Source organism: Triturus cristatus, chromosome 1_1 (assembly GCF_964204655.1).
Source record: "Triturus cristatus chromosome 1_1, aTriCri1.1, whole genome shotgun sequence".
Classification (NCBI taxonomy): domain Eukaryota; kingdom Metazoa; phylum Chordata; class Amphibia; order Caudata; family Salamandridae; genus Triturus; species Triturus cristatus.
This window is the reverse complement of record NC_140579.1, coordinates 1,055,089,018-1,055,100,212: the sequence shown is the minus strand read 5'-3', so window position 1 is coordinate 1,055,100,212 and position 11,195 is coordinate 1,055,089,018.

Here is an 11,195-nt window from a genome sequence, read left to right as displayed (position 1 = left end):
CGTCTGTCTGGGGGTGGTATACTGAGGTTTTTATGTGTCTGATGCGGAGCTGCTGGCACACCTGTTTCATGAGTTTTGACATGAACGGGGTACCCTGATCAGTGACCATCTCTCTAGGGAAACCCATCCTTGAAAACACTTCAACCAGACGCTGAGCAATGGCTGTGGTAGTGTCCGCTCTAAGGGGGAAGGCCTCTGGATAGCGGGTGGCATAATCTACCAAAACAAGGGCATATTGATGTCCTCGACTAGATTTGGGTAAGGGACCTATGAGGTCCATTCCTAGCCGGTCAAACGGTTTGCCTATGATGGGAAGAGGTTGCAAGGGGACCGCAGGAAGTATGTACGGATTGCGCCTTTGACATATATGGCATTCTTGGCAATATTTCTGGACCTGTGCATAAACACCGGGCTAGAAGAAATGTTGAAGTATGGCTTGTCCGGTTTTTTCTGCCCCAACGTGCCCCGCCAAAAGGTGGGCATGGGCAAAAAAAAGTATTTGATCCCTAAAGTCGGAGGGAACAAGTAGTTGAAGAACAGCGTCTTCCTTTGCTAACCGATATAGGAGGCCGTTTCGTTCAACGAAGGTGGGATACGATTTATTTGCTTGGTTTTGTTCGGCCCTGGCTTTGTTCCAGGCGTTGACAAGACTGGCGTCATTTAATTGGGCAGTGCGGAAGTGAGTATCCCTGGCCCAGGGCTCTGGGGTCAACACGGAGACCTGACAAGGTTCGGGGGAACCGAGCGCTTCCCGCATCAGGGAGGAAAAACAGGGATTGTCGGTCCCTAATATGACTGGTTCTGGAAGGTGCGGAAGGACCCCCACTATCGCATTCATACTAGCCCCGGTGGGTGTTTGTAGCTGGATGGTGGCCAAAGGGTATTCCCTAACCTCCCCATGTACACACCTAATGCCCACCCTCCGACCCGGTAGGACCCAAGAGTGGGGAATGAGCTCCTGCCTTGCTACGGAATGTTTGCAGCCTGAATCTAGTAAGGCCCGTACTCCTTTACCCTGTATTTTTACACTCACATAAAACACGGGTCCTGTTTCCTGAGCGAATAGGAGGGAGTAGGGTGCGTAGCTCACGTCCATGGGTTCCTCCTCCTTCTCTCTCTTCTTCCTGCAATAGCGAGCTATGTGTCCCCACTCCCCACAATCATAACACTGGGGACCTGAGAAAGGGGGGTTGTCTGGCCGTGCTCCTCGGGGTCGTATGGGCTCAGGGAGGGTTTTAGTGGACTTCCGGTCTCCTCTTCCTTGGATAACGTGCTTTGCTGATCGTTCGGGTTCCTTGGGGGGGTCGGCCTTGAGCTCTGGCATAAGATGTGGCCATTTCCACAGCCTGTTCCAAGGTTAAGCCGGCGTGTTGCTTTAGCCAGCGTTGGCTGGGATAGGGGAGTGCTTCGAGGAATTGTTCCAGGTAGATTTTTCCCATCACACCCTCCATACTGGACTCATGGGGCTTTAACCAGAGATCAGCCGCTTCTTTCAGTTTAAAGAACAGAGTCTTTGGTAGATCCCCAGGGGCCCCGCGCTCTTGTCGGAATCGTAACCGGTGAGCCTCCTCGTCCACTCCTAGCCTATCTAGAATGTATTTCTTCACCATGGCATAGGTAGGTATGTATAACATTACAACGCGTGTCATTACAACGTGTGCAGTTACATCGCATGCGTTACAACGCATGCGATGTTACAACGCTATGCCATTATAACACAAGTCTTTACATCGACTTGCACTAGATGGCGTGCTAACATTAGAAAAGTGAAATTTACTATTCCAACTCCAGTCCACGTAACAGTAGGGAAGGTGTTGGGATAGTAAACTACACTATTTGTAATGTTAGAACGCCATCTAACGCAAGTCGATGTAAAGACTTGCGTTGTAATGGCATTGCGTTGTAACATCGCATGCGTTGTAACGCATGCGATGTAAAAGCTGCGCGTGGTAAAAACTGCGTTGTAATGGCTGTTCCCCCATAGGTAGCGGTTCCATCTTTATTCACTGTCTGGTATGCCGCCTGGGCTTCCCCAACCAACAACGGTGCAAGATAAAAGGGCCACCTGTCTCCTGCCCAGGCACTAGCCCGGGCGGCCCTTTCAAAATTCAGAAAGAAGGCCAACGGGTCTTCTCCGGGCGTGAACTTCTGGAGGGGGACCACCGTTCCCGGAGGGGCGGGCGCTCTAGCCTGCCCCAGAGAGGCCATGAGGAGATTTTGTCCCTCGGCCAACTTCACCAAATTCTCAGCCTGGGTTTGGATAGCTGAAGTGAACACGGCCCGATCGGCTTCTGCTTGGGAGGAAGTCCGCTCTATTGCCCACTCCATCTTAGCCTGTCCTTCCTTCATTTGGTGTATGAGCAAATCCATCCTGTATCGGGTGGTGGTTCACAGTCACTCCTATTTGGCTCGCCACTTGTCGCCTAGGGCTGTACTCCCCCTGAGTAGAATAAGGATACCACTAGACGATATAACTGCTTTGAGGTTTTATTTAGGGTCTTGGACAATGTCTTGGTCTCCTTCTCTCCTCCTTCGTCCTGCGGGGCAATAACGACGTTGTCCTCTCCGAGTCCGGGGTCTTTGTCAGATGGGAGGCCTCCGAGGGACATGCAAGGAAGGGAATACCAAAATATTAGTGGACTGTTCCTGTCCTGTCAAGTATTGAGGGGGGAAGGGCAGTGAGGAGTCACCGGGGGTCCGTCACCAATAACACACGTGGGACAAGAGGATCTCTGTGAGTGAGTGTGAGGTCTTCCTGACTCAGAGAAAACAAAAACGATACCTCCAGAAATCCCCGTGACCTCCCCACAAAGAAAATAACAAGCTATCTCCCTCCCCATGTGGATAGTAAGCCCAGGATCCGGCCCCGTACCTTTCCCAGCCACGCTCCTCCAGGCGCGTGGCGGGGCGAGACGCCGTGAAGTTGGCCTCCTGGCTCTGCAGCTCTCTCGTCTCCTCTCGCTCCGACCTCCGAATCACGTCCTCCGCTCTCCTCGTTGCTCTCCGTATCCTTTGCTCCGCACTCTCCGTCTCCGACCTCTCCTCCTCGGGCTTTCGCGCCGTCGTTCATCCCGACTTCCGTCTTACGGGGTTCGATGGTCTCCGATTGGTCCGCCGTCGGTGACGTCATAGGAGGCGTCTCTCTTGTCGCGGCGAGCCAGTCCGCGTTAAAGGGACCGCCGGCACCCTGTATAGGAGGTGGAAAGGGCCCGTCAGCGAGGGGGTTCTCGTAACCCGGTTCTTCTCCTGAGACTCGGCGACACTGGACCTGCTATCAAATGCCATTTCTACAGGGGGAGAACTCATGAATCATGGGTGGTAGCTGATCTCATAACCATATTTAAAAAGGGAGATGCAAGCAACCCTGCCAATTATAGGCCAATAAGTTTGATTGACAATGCGCAAAATAATTTTGCCAGGCAAGTTCTGAAAAAATTGATTGACTGGGCGGCTGCCAATAAAATAATGTCACCATTTCAAGCTGGCTTTAGCCCAAAGTTCAGCACTATTGACCAATTTTTTTGATTTTCGATACTATACTGGAAAACTGTTTTATTACAGCAACAAAAGCTTTATGTGTCATTTATAGATTTAGGAGCTGCATTCAACCTTATCCCATGCCCAAAATTATGGCATGTTTTGTTAAACCTGGGAGTTCCCGGCAATCTACTTCAGCTTTTAAGTAAACTGCATGAGAAACAATTTGCTCAGGTTAGTTGGAGCCTAAATGAAGAGCTGACTGAATGCATCCTGATTGAACGTGGGGTGCGTCAAGACTGTGTTCTTGCACCTCCTTATATATGAGTGATATTGTTGAGGTTTTAGAAAACTGTAGAAATGACTTCCTTACTTTGAACAACAGGAAGGTACCCATTTTACTCTTTGCTGATGATTCTCTTCTCATCTCAAAGACACCCATGGGCCTGCAAATCTTAGTTAATAGATTTTTAGGTTTCTACAAGTCGAGGGGCCTCGAACTAAATGTAAACAAGACCAAATGTATGGTGCTGGGCAAGGGTGTGAGAAAAAAACGGTCATCCAAGTTGATAACGAGGCACTAGAAAGGGTAGATAACTTTGATTATCTAGGGGTGCGACTCATGGAGAATCTTATGTGGCTGGGTTAATCAAACAAGGACAGCCTTTTAATTGAGCACAGGTCAAATGCCATCATTCGGATAAATAAGCAAACAGCCTCACATGTAGTGTGAGAAGTTGGCCTGGCATATGCTGTCTCCTAGTTATAGGGGACACCTTGCACCAGTCCAATTCGACTCTTATTGATGATAGGTTTAAGGCAACCTTTAAAGAAAGCTATCCTAGTGGTAGCTGTGGAGAGCAGCCTTCAGGCTAAGTCTTGAAGGACTGTTAAGCTTATTGTTTTACCATAGATAACCTCTTGAATGACCAAATGAAAGAGTAGTCCACACAGGTATATATATAAAATATATGTATTTATTCTAGACAGAATCCCACAAGTCTCTTTATGAGGCTGAGGCAAAGTTACAATTCAAACAAGCATTGATAGATACAATAAATAGCACTGAAATCATAGGGCCCCAGGGGGGGACCAAACCATATATTTAAAAAGTGGTATAAGAACCACGACAATTCTACAGACAATGCCTAGGGCATTTAGGATCGCTGGCCCCTTAAGAATCCACCCCAGGTTAAGTGGAAATAGCTGCTATCGGGATCTCTATTAAAGCCTATGGAGAATGTCGCGGTTTGATTTAAACAGATTAAAGACACTTCTAGCAGGAGTTCAAAGTTAAAAACTTAGAGTTAAGCTTTTGAGGAGCCCACTACCACGGGAGTACCGAGGTACCACTGTTACCTGCCCCAGGGAAGCCGGGTGCATAGGTCGTTTTCGATGTCGGGTCGCGGGCTGATTTTCAATGGGAAAATGTACAAAACTGCTGCTAGCCAAAAGCGTTGATGATGCCGTGAAGATTGAAGTTGTAGATCTTGTAGAGAAGAACCTGAAAGCAGAGGGGACAGAGTCTGGGTCACAGCACAGTGACCAGGGAGCTCAAAGGAAAGAGCCCTTCAATGTCGGGTGCTTCAAGTGGAAAGAGGTGTAGCTTGGATCTGCAGCCACGGGCTCCGGGAGGCTTCAAGGAAGGCCAGCTTCTGGAGAGCGACTGTCCCACGTCGGATGAGGGTCGCTGTGGTGTTAGTGTCCGGATTGGATCCACTAAGCCTTGGCAACCGTAACCCACGCAAGATAAACAAATCAGCTACTGGTGCAGACCCACGAGGTCTGTGAGAGGTCTCCTTTGGAGAGACTGTAGAGCAGGCCTGGAGCAACCAGGTGAACTCTTGGAAGTCGAGATTGTCCTCCGCTAGGGCCCACAAGTCGAGAGACAAGGAACCGTGGAAGGCGGCAAAATGGAGTGCGTAAAAGGGAGCCCATGGGCCACCGGAGGGGGCTCGGGTGCTGATCTTTGGCACAATTGCTGCTTGGTGGTTGGCTCAAAAATGGGCCAAAGCACAACTTCCCCACTGGTCAGGGTCGTGTGCTATGCAAGAGGTGGCCGGTGTCCTGGGGTAATGGGAATCTCGGCACCCACGCGGTCCACGGTGCTCAGACTTGCTGTGCACACTCACTGGCCTCTGGGATGCTTAGGAAACCCACCTCAAGGTTGCTGGAAGTCGACAAAGTCCGTAGGAGCAGCGAAGTTCCAACCGGGTCACTTGCAGTGTTTCAGGTGCCTGCCAAGCAGGGGGGTAACTCCTTTACCCCAAGGGAGATTTCTTCAGTCAGCTGGGCAGCAGCTCATCAAGTCTGTGAAGTCCAAGATTAATCTGAGGCTCTGGGGTCACGTTATTCACCTTTATCCCCAAGATTAGGGGAGTGTCCAGAGTAGTGTCCACCAATGAGAGGTGAGGTTGGTAAGAGTGGCTACACCCTCTCCCCTTTGTGTGTTTCCCGCCTGGGCGTGGGGGCACGATGCCCCTGAACCGGTTCCAGGCGGTGTATGCAGAATGTAGGCGCTGCAGCAGCCTACGTGCAACTCTGAAAGGCAAAATATGGTGCACCCACCCAGTTCCAATCCACATATCCTGTCTGGGGAGGTGCTAGCACCTCCGTGCCACAGGAGCCCTATTGTCCAGCTGGCGAGGCTGGGATTTTCCCCAGCAACAGCCAGCCAGAGGCGTGTGGGTGGCGGGTAGTAGCCATTTTGTACTACGTGTGCACTTTTAAATTGATGTCTAAATTCTGCTGCTTTTCCCATATCGTCCCTCTAGCAGGGGGGAATCGTGCCCTCATGCCCATGACTGGACTGGGGGTAGGATTCCTACATGTTTGACACCAAACACGATATGGTTCTGTGTAGCCATTCTCAAGTTATCACGCTATCGCGATAGACTTATAATGCGGTTAAGAGTATATGGTATGGCTACACTACAAAGAACCTAGCAATGATTTTACGAAGGTTGCAGAGAGGCCCTACTCAGGTAGGGGTCCCCCCTCACACATACCTCAGCACCCTGCCTTGTAGGATTAGCAAGGCCTGCTATAGGGGTGACCTATGAGAGTATATGTGTTGTAATGGGGTGGGATATAGGGTACCTATATCCCTGTAAGGGGTGCTAGCACCACCTCACCCAGACAACAGTAGTGGTCTGGTGGTGTCAGTTTGTATGGCTGTCCCAGGGTAGCACAATAAGTGCTGCAGCCCTGGTAGGCCTACTGAGGGACCCATGCCCTGGGTACCTAGGGTACCATCTACAAGGGACTGTCAGGGCATCCTCAGTATCCAATTGGTTTGTACCTAGGGTACTCACATCGTTTAAGGGAGGAAGCAGATAGGCTGGGATCCTGGATAGCAGGGCCACAGCCTGGCTAGAGTCATAAAACAGTCAAAACATCAGCAAAAAGTTGGGGGAAACTATGCAGTCGATGCCACTCTCCTACATGTAGTCTCTCCAGTTTTGGAAATATATTGTACTATGGCTCAAGGGGCTGCACTCTGTGGTGCTGAAATAAGGGGTCATGTGGATGTCCAACCCTTGGCCACTGCTTTAAACAATTTTGCGAGGAAATTTGTTTGTCTTTCATCCAGCTCATCCCTTATCCCATTGTCCTTTGAGTTGGGGCTAAAAGGAATAGCAGATGTGGCTACATTAAAAATACTAGTTTTCTGGGATCATCTTTGGACCACGCCTGAGCTAGGTGATTACAAGGATTTGCTTGCAGAACTATTTAAGATCCCAGGTGCCAGGATGCTCCCTGGGTCAAATTTGTATGCATGTGGCTGGGGAAGTTGGGGTGACATAGTTATTGGGCTGACCCTACAGGATTCAATAAATCAGATATGAATGTACTAAAGGCTACGTATTGAGCATACATCAACAAAGAATATATAAATAGTAGCTCATAGGTTTCCTAACCAATGCGTTCCTTGAACACAAATTTACACCATCTTGTGAGCAATATCTAGACTTAATGCCTTGCTCTCTAGCCAAGAGCTTGTATTTACGATTTTGTTTTGGGACTCTCCCTTTAAGATCGTTCACCCCATAAATGATATGGGAATAAACCGATACGAGGTAGCTCTTAGGATTTTAAAAATGGACACCTTCTTTAAAATTGTATTGGCTGTAAGTAAAAGTTTAGAGGCAACCTGGTATAAGCGAAGAATAATTTTAAACGCAGTTGTTTAATGATTTTATATAACTATTTCAGCATTTTCTTAAACTTTGAATTTGTATTTTACGATTTACTTTGGCATTTTATTCATGTGATAAGACTGTCATTGTATTTATTGCACTTGTTAACTAAAATTGCACTGCTTCTAAAGCACAGGTCACTTTATATTCTGACATGACCTAACCACTTGGGGGGGTTGTGATGTACTATGTGATTAAGCCATTGGAATGTATGTTATGTGTTTTTTAATTATTTTAAATATATAACATAGTTTTTTAATGTCTATTATGGATGTTTACTTTGATGGTTGTAATAACAGAATAAAGTTTATCTATACTGCTACTGAACACCTGTTCCAAAAGGAATGCCTTACTATGGACAGCTTTTATCTGTATCAAACTCCTGACAGTCATCAAACCTACATTGAGAAATGAAGTTGATATGAGTAGAGAAGTAGGTAATGTAAACTGTATTGAGCGTTGTATTGCTTTGCCCTCCCAGATAATATAGAATACCACTCTCCTACATGAAGGCTCAAACACGACGAAGCAATAAACACAACACAACACCACCTAGAAAGGGATTTCACTTTATAAAATGAGGCACATCAAATACTGTTTTCAGAATAGGCTTGGGGTTTTATTTATGCAATGCTTTCTAACAGAAAGGCTTTCCCAGATATCAAATGTATATATATATATATATATATATATATATATATATATATATATATATATTCACTGAAAAAACCATAGGTTTAACACAAGTTATAGTTAGCTGTACATTTCACTCGTAAAAAACCAATGAAATTCCCCCGTTATAGTTAGTGCAGGCAACTATAACTCACGCGACCGCAATCCTCTGCTGATGCTAATACTGTATTTAGACACTTATTTGCCCATGTCTTCTTCCATTAAATTTTAGCTATACATATATTACAAATATTTTTTTTTCATAAAGACACATATGTCATCAGCAGAGGATTGCGGTCGCGTGAGTTATAGTTGCCTGCACTAACTATAACGGGGGAATTTCATTGGTTTTTTACGAGTGAAATGTACAGCTAACTATAACTTGTGTGAAACCTATGGTTTTTTCAGTGAATTTGCAAGGTTTTTTAAATGCTAATTCCTAACTATAACGTGTGTGAAACCTATGGTTTTTTCAGTGAATTTGTACGTTTTTTTAAATGCTAAGTTACTTTACGCCATTCGTGGCGTGCGCGCCCAGTTAACGCAGTTCGTTCCGTGCGCGCACAGTGAGCACGCGGTGCGCTTCGCGCACCGCGCGCCCACTTTACGCAGTTAGTGCCGTGCACGCACGGTGGTCACGCGGTGCGCTGCGCGCACCGCGTGCCCACGTTATGCGGGATGGGCCATGTACGCACGATGCGCTTCGCGCACCGTGCGCACAAGGGGGACATATTATGCGCATCGTTGTGAAATGTATTCTTTATTAATTTCACCAGTTGAAATATGCCATGCACAAATGGTGCCCTTCGGGCTCCATTTGCACACGGGGTGGGGAGAGTGTGGATAATTTTATTTTTTTTTTAATTTTTACCGTACGCGTACGGTAAGCGTAATCGGCGATTTTTCGAAGAAAAAAAAAAAAACAGCCTTGGGGGTTGTTTGGGGACCCCTATATCAATGCTGGGTGGTTATGATCTCAATATACTGCCCCTGTAGACATTTTTTGGCTTTATTTTTGCTGCCCCACTCAGAGTGCGAGAGAAGAAATGGCGGCCGCCGCTTCCTGGTTTCGACCGATTCGAATGTTTACTTAGATCTAACAGCCAATCAGAATCGCGCTCGCGCACGTCACCGTACGCGTACGGTAAGCGCACCGTAAGCGCACCGTAAGCTGGCTCAGATATATATATTGATTTAAAGGCTATTTTCTCAGAATCTACTGAACAGATTTACACCAAACCTACAAAAGGCACTTCCTTGACCTGTAGACTACCTCTCTGCCAAATTTCAAGGAACTCTGTTCAGCCGTTCGGGCTGTAGCTGTGTCTAAAGGTCCTATGGAAAAATGCATGGGAAAAACGCGTTTTGGGACCCCCCTTTTATCTCAGCCCCCGCTTGACGAATCCCCCCGAGACTTTCAGGGTAGGAGTGGAGCGCAGCGCCCCACCTATTTTGAAAATTTCGCGAGGATTCGTCGACCGGCGCCAAAGTTATTCAAAATAGAATGTTGCGGTTTTCCTATGGTAAGAGGGTCCTAACTTTAACTACCTACTGGCGACCGCCAGTAGGTAATATATATATATATATATTATCTACTGGCGGTCGCCAGTAGATAGTTATAGTTACAACCTAGTTTCCATAGGAAATCTCAAAATTCTATTTTGAATAACTTTGGCGCCGGTTGACGAATCCTCACGAAATTTTCAAAACTAATGGGGCGCTCCGCTCAGCTCCTACCCTGAAAGTCTCGGGGTGATTCGTCAAGCGGGGGCCGAGAAAAAGGGTGGGTCCCAAAACGCGTTTTCCCCATGCATTTTTCCATAGGACCTTTAGTCGCAGCTACAGCCCTAACGACTGAACAGAATTACGTGAAATTTGGCAGAGAGGTAGCCATAAGGTCAAGGAAGTGCCTTTTGCAGGTCTGGTGTAAATATGTTCAGTATTTCCTGAGAAAATAGGATTTAAAAGCATGTCAATATCTATACGCGCGCACCGTGCGCGCACTCTGCGCGCACCCTGCCGTGCGCGAGCGCAATTCTGATTGGTTGTTAGATGTTGGTAAACATTCGAATCGGTCGAAACCAGGAAGTGTCGGCCGCCATTTTGTCTCTCGCACTCTGAGGGGGTGAAAAAAAAAGGTGGAGAACGTGAAAAGGGGGCAGAGTGGACAGTTCCTGACCCCCTAGCCTTGGTCAGGGGGTCACAGAAGGACCAAGGAATAAAAAAACAATGATTTTTTTTTTTTTAAATCGTGAGGTGCGCGCACCGCGCGCGCACGTCACGCAGTGCCCACAGCGCGCGCACGGTGCGATTTTTAAAAAAAACTTTAACTCACGCGACCGCAATCCTCTGCTGATGACGTCAGATATTACATCACTGATGACATATGTGTCTTTATGAAAAATAAATATTTGTAATATATGTATAGCTAAAGATTAATGGAAGAAGACATGGGTAAATAAGTGTCTAAATACAGTGATGTAATATCTGACGTCATCAGCAGAGGATTGCGGTCGCGTGAGTTATAGTTGCCTGCAGTAACTATAACGGGGGAATTTCATTGGTTTTTTATGAGTGAAATGTCCAGCTAACTATAACATGTGTGAAACCTATGGTTTTTTAAGTGAATTTGCAAGGTTTTTCAAATGCTAATTCGTAACTATAACGTGTGTGAAACCTATGGTTTTTTCAGTGAATATATATATACACACACACACACACACACACACATACACAATAATAACACACTTGGCAAATGCAACTGTTAAATGCATGGATAATAATATAATAGAATGGACAGAAGCAGATAATTATGGACGTCCTGCTGGAAATGAGTAAGATATATAC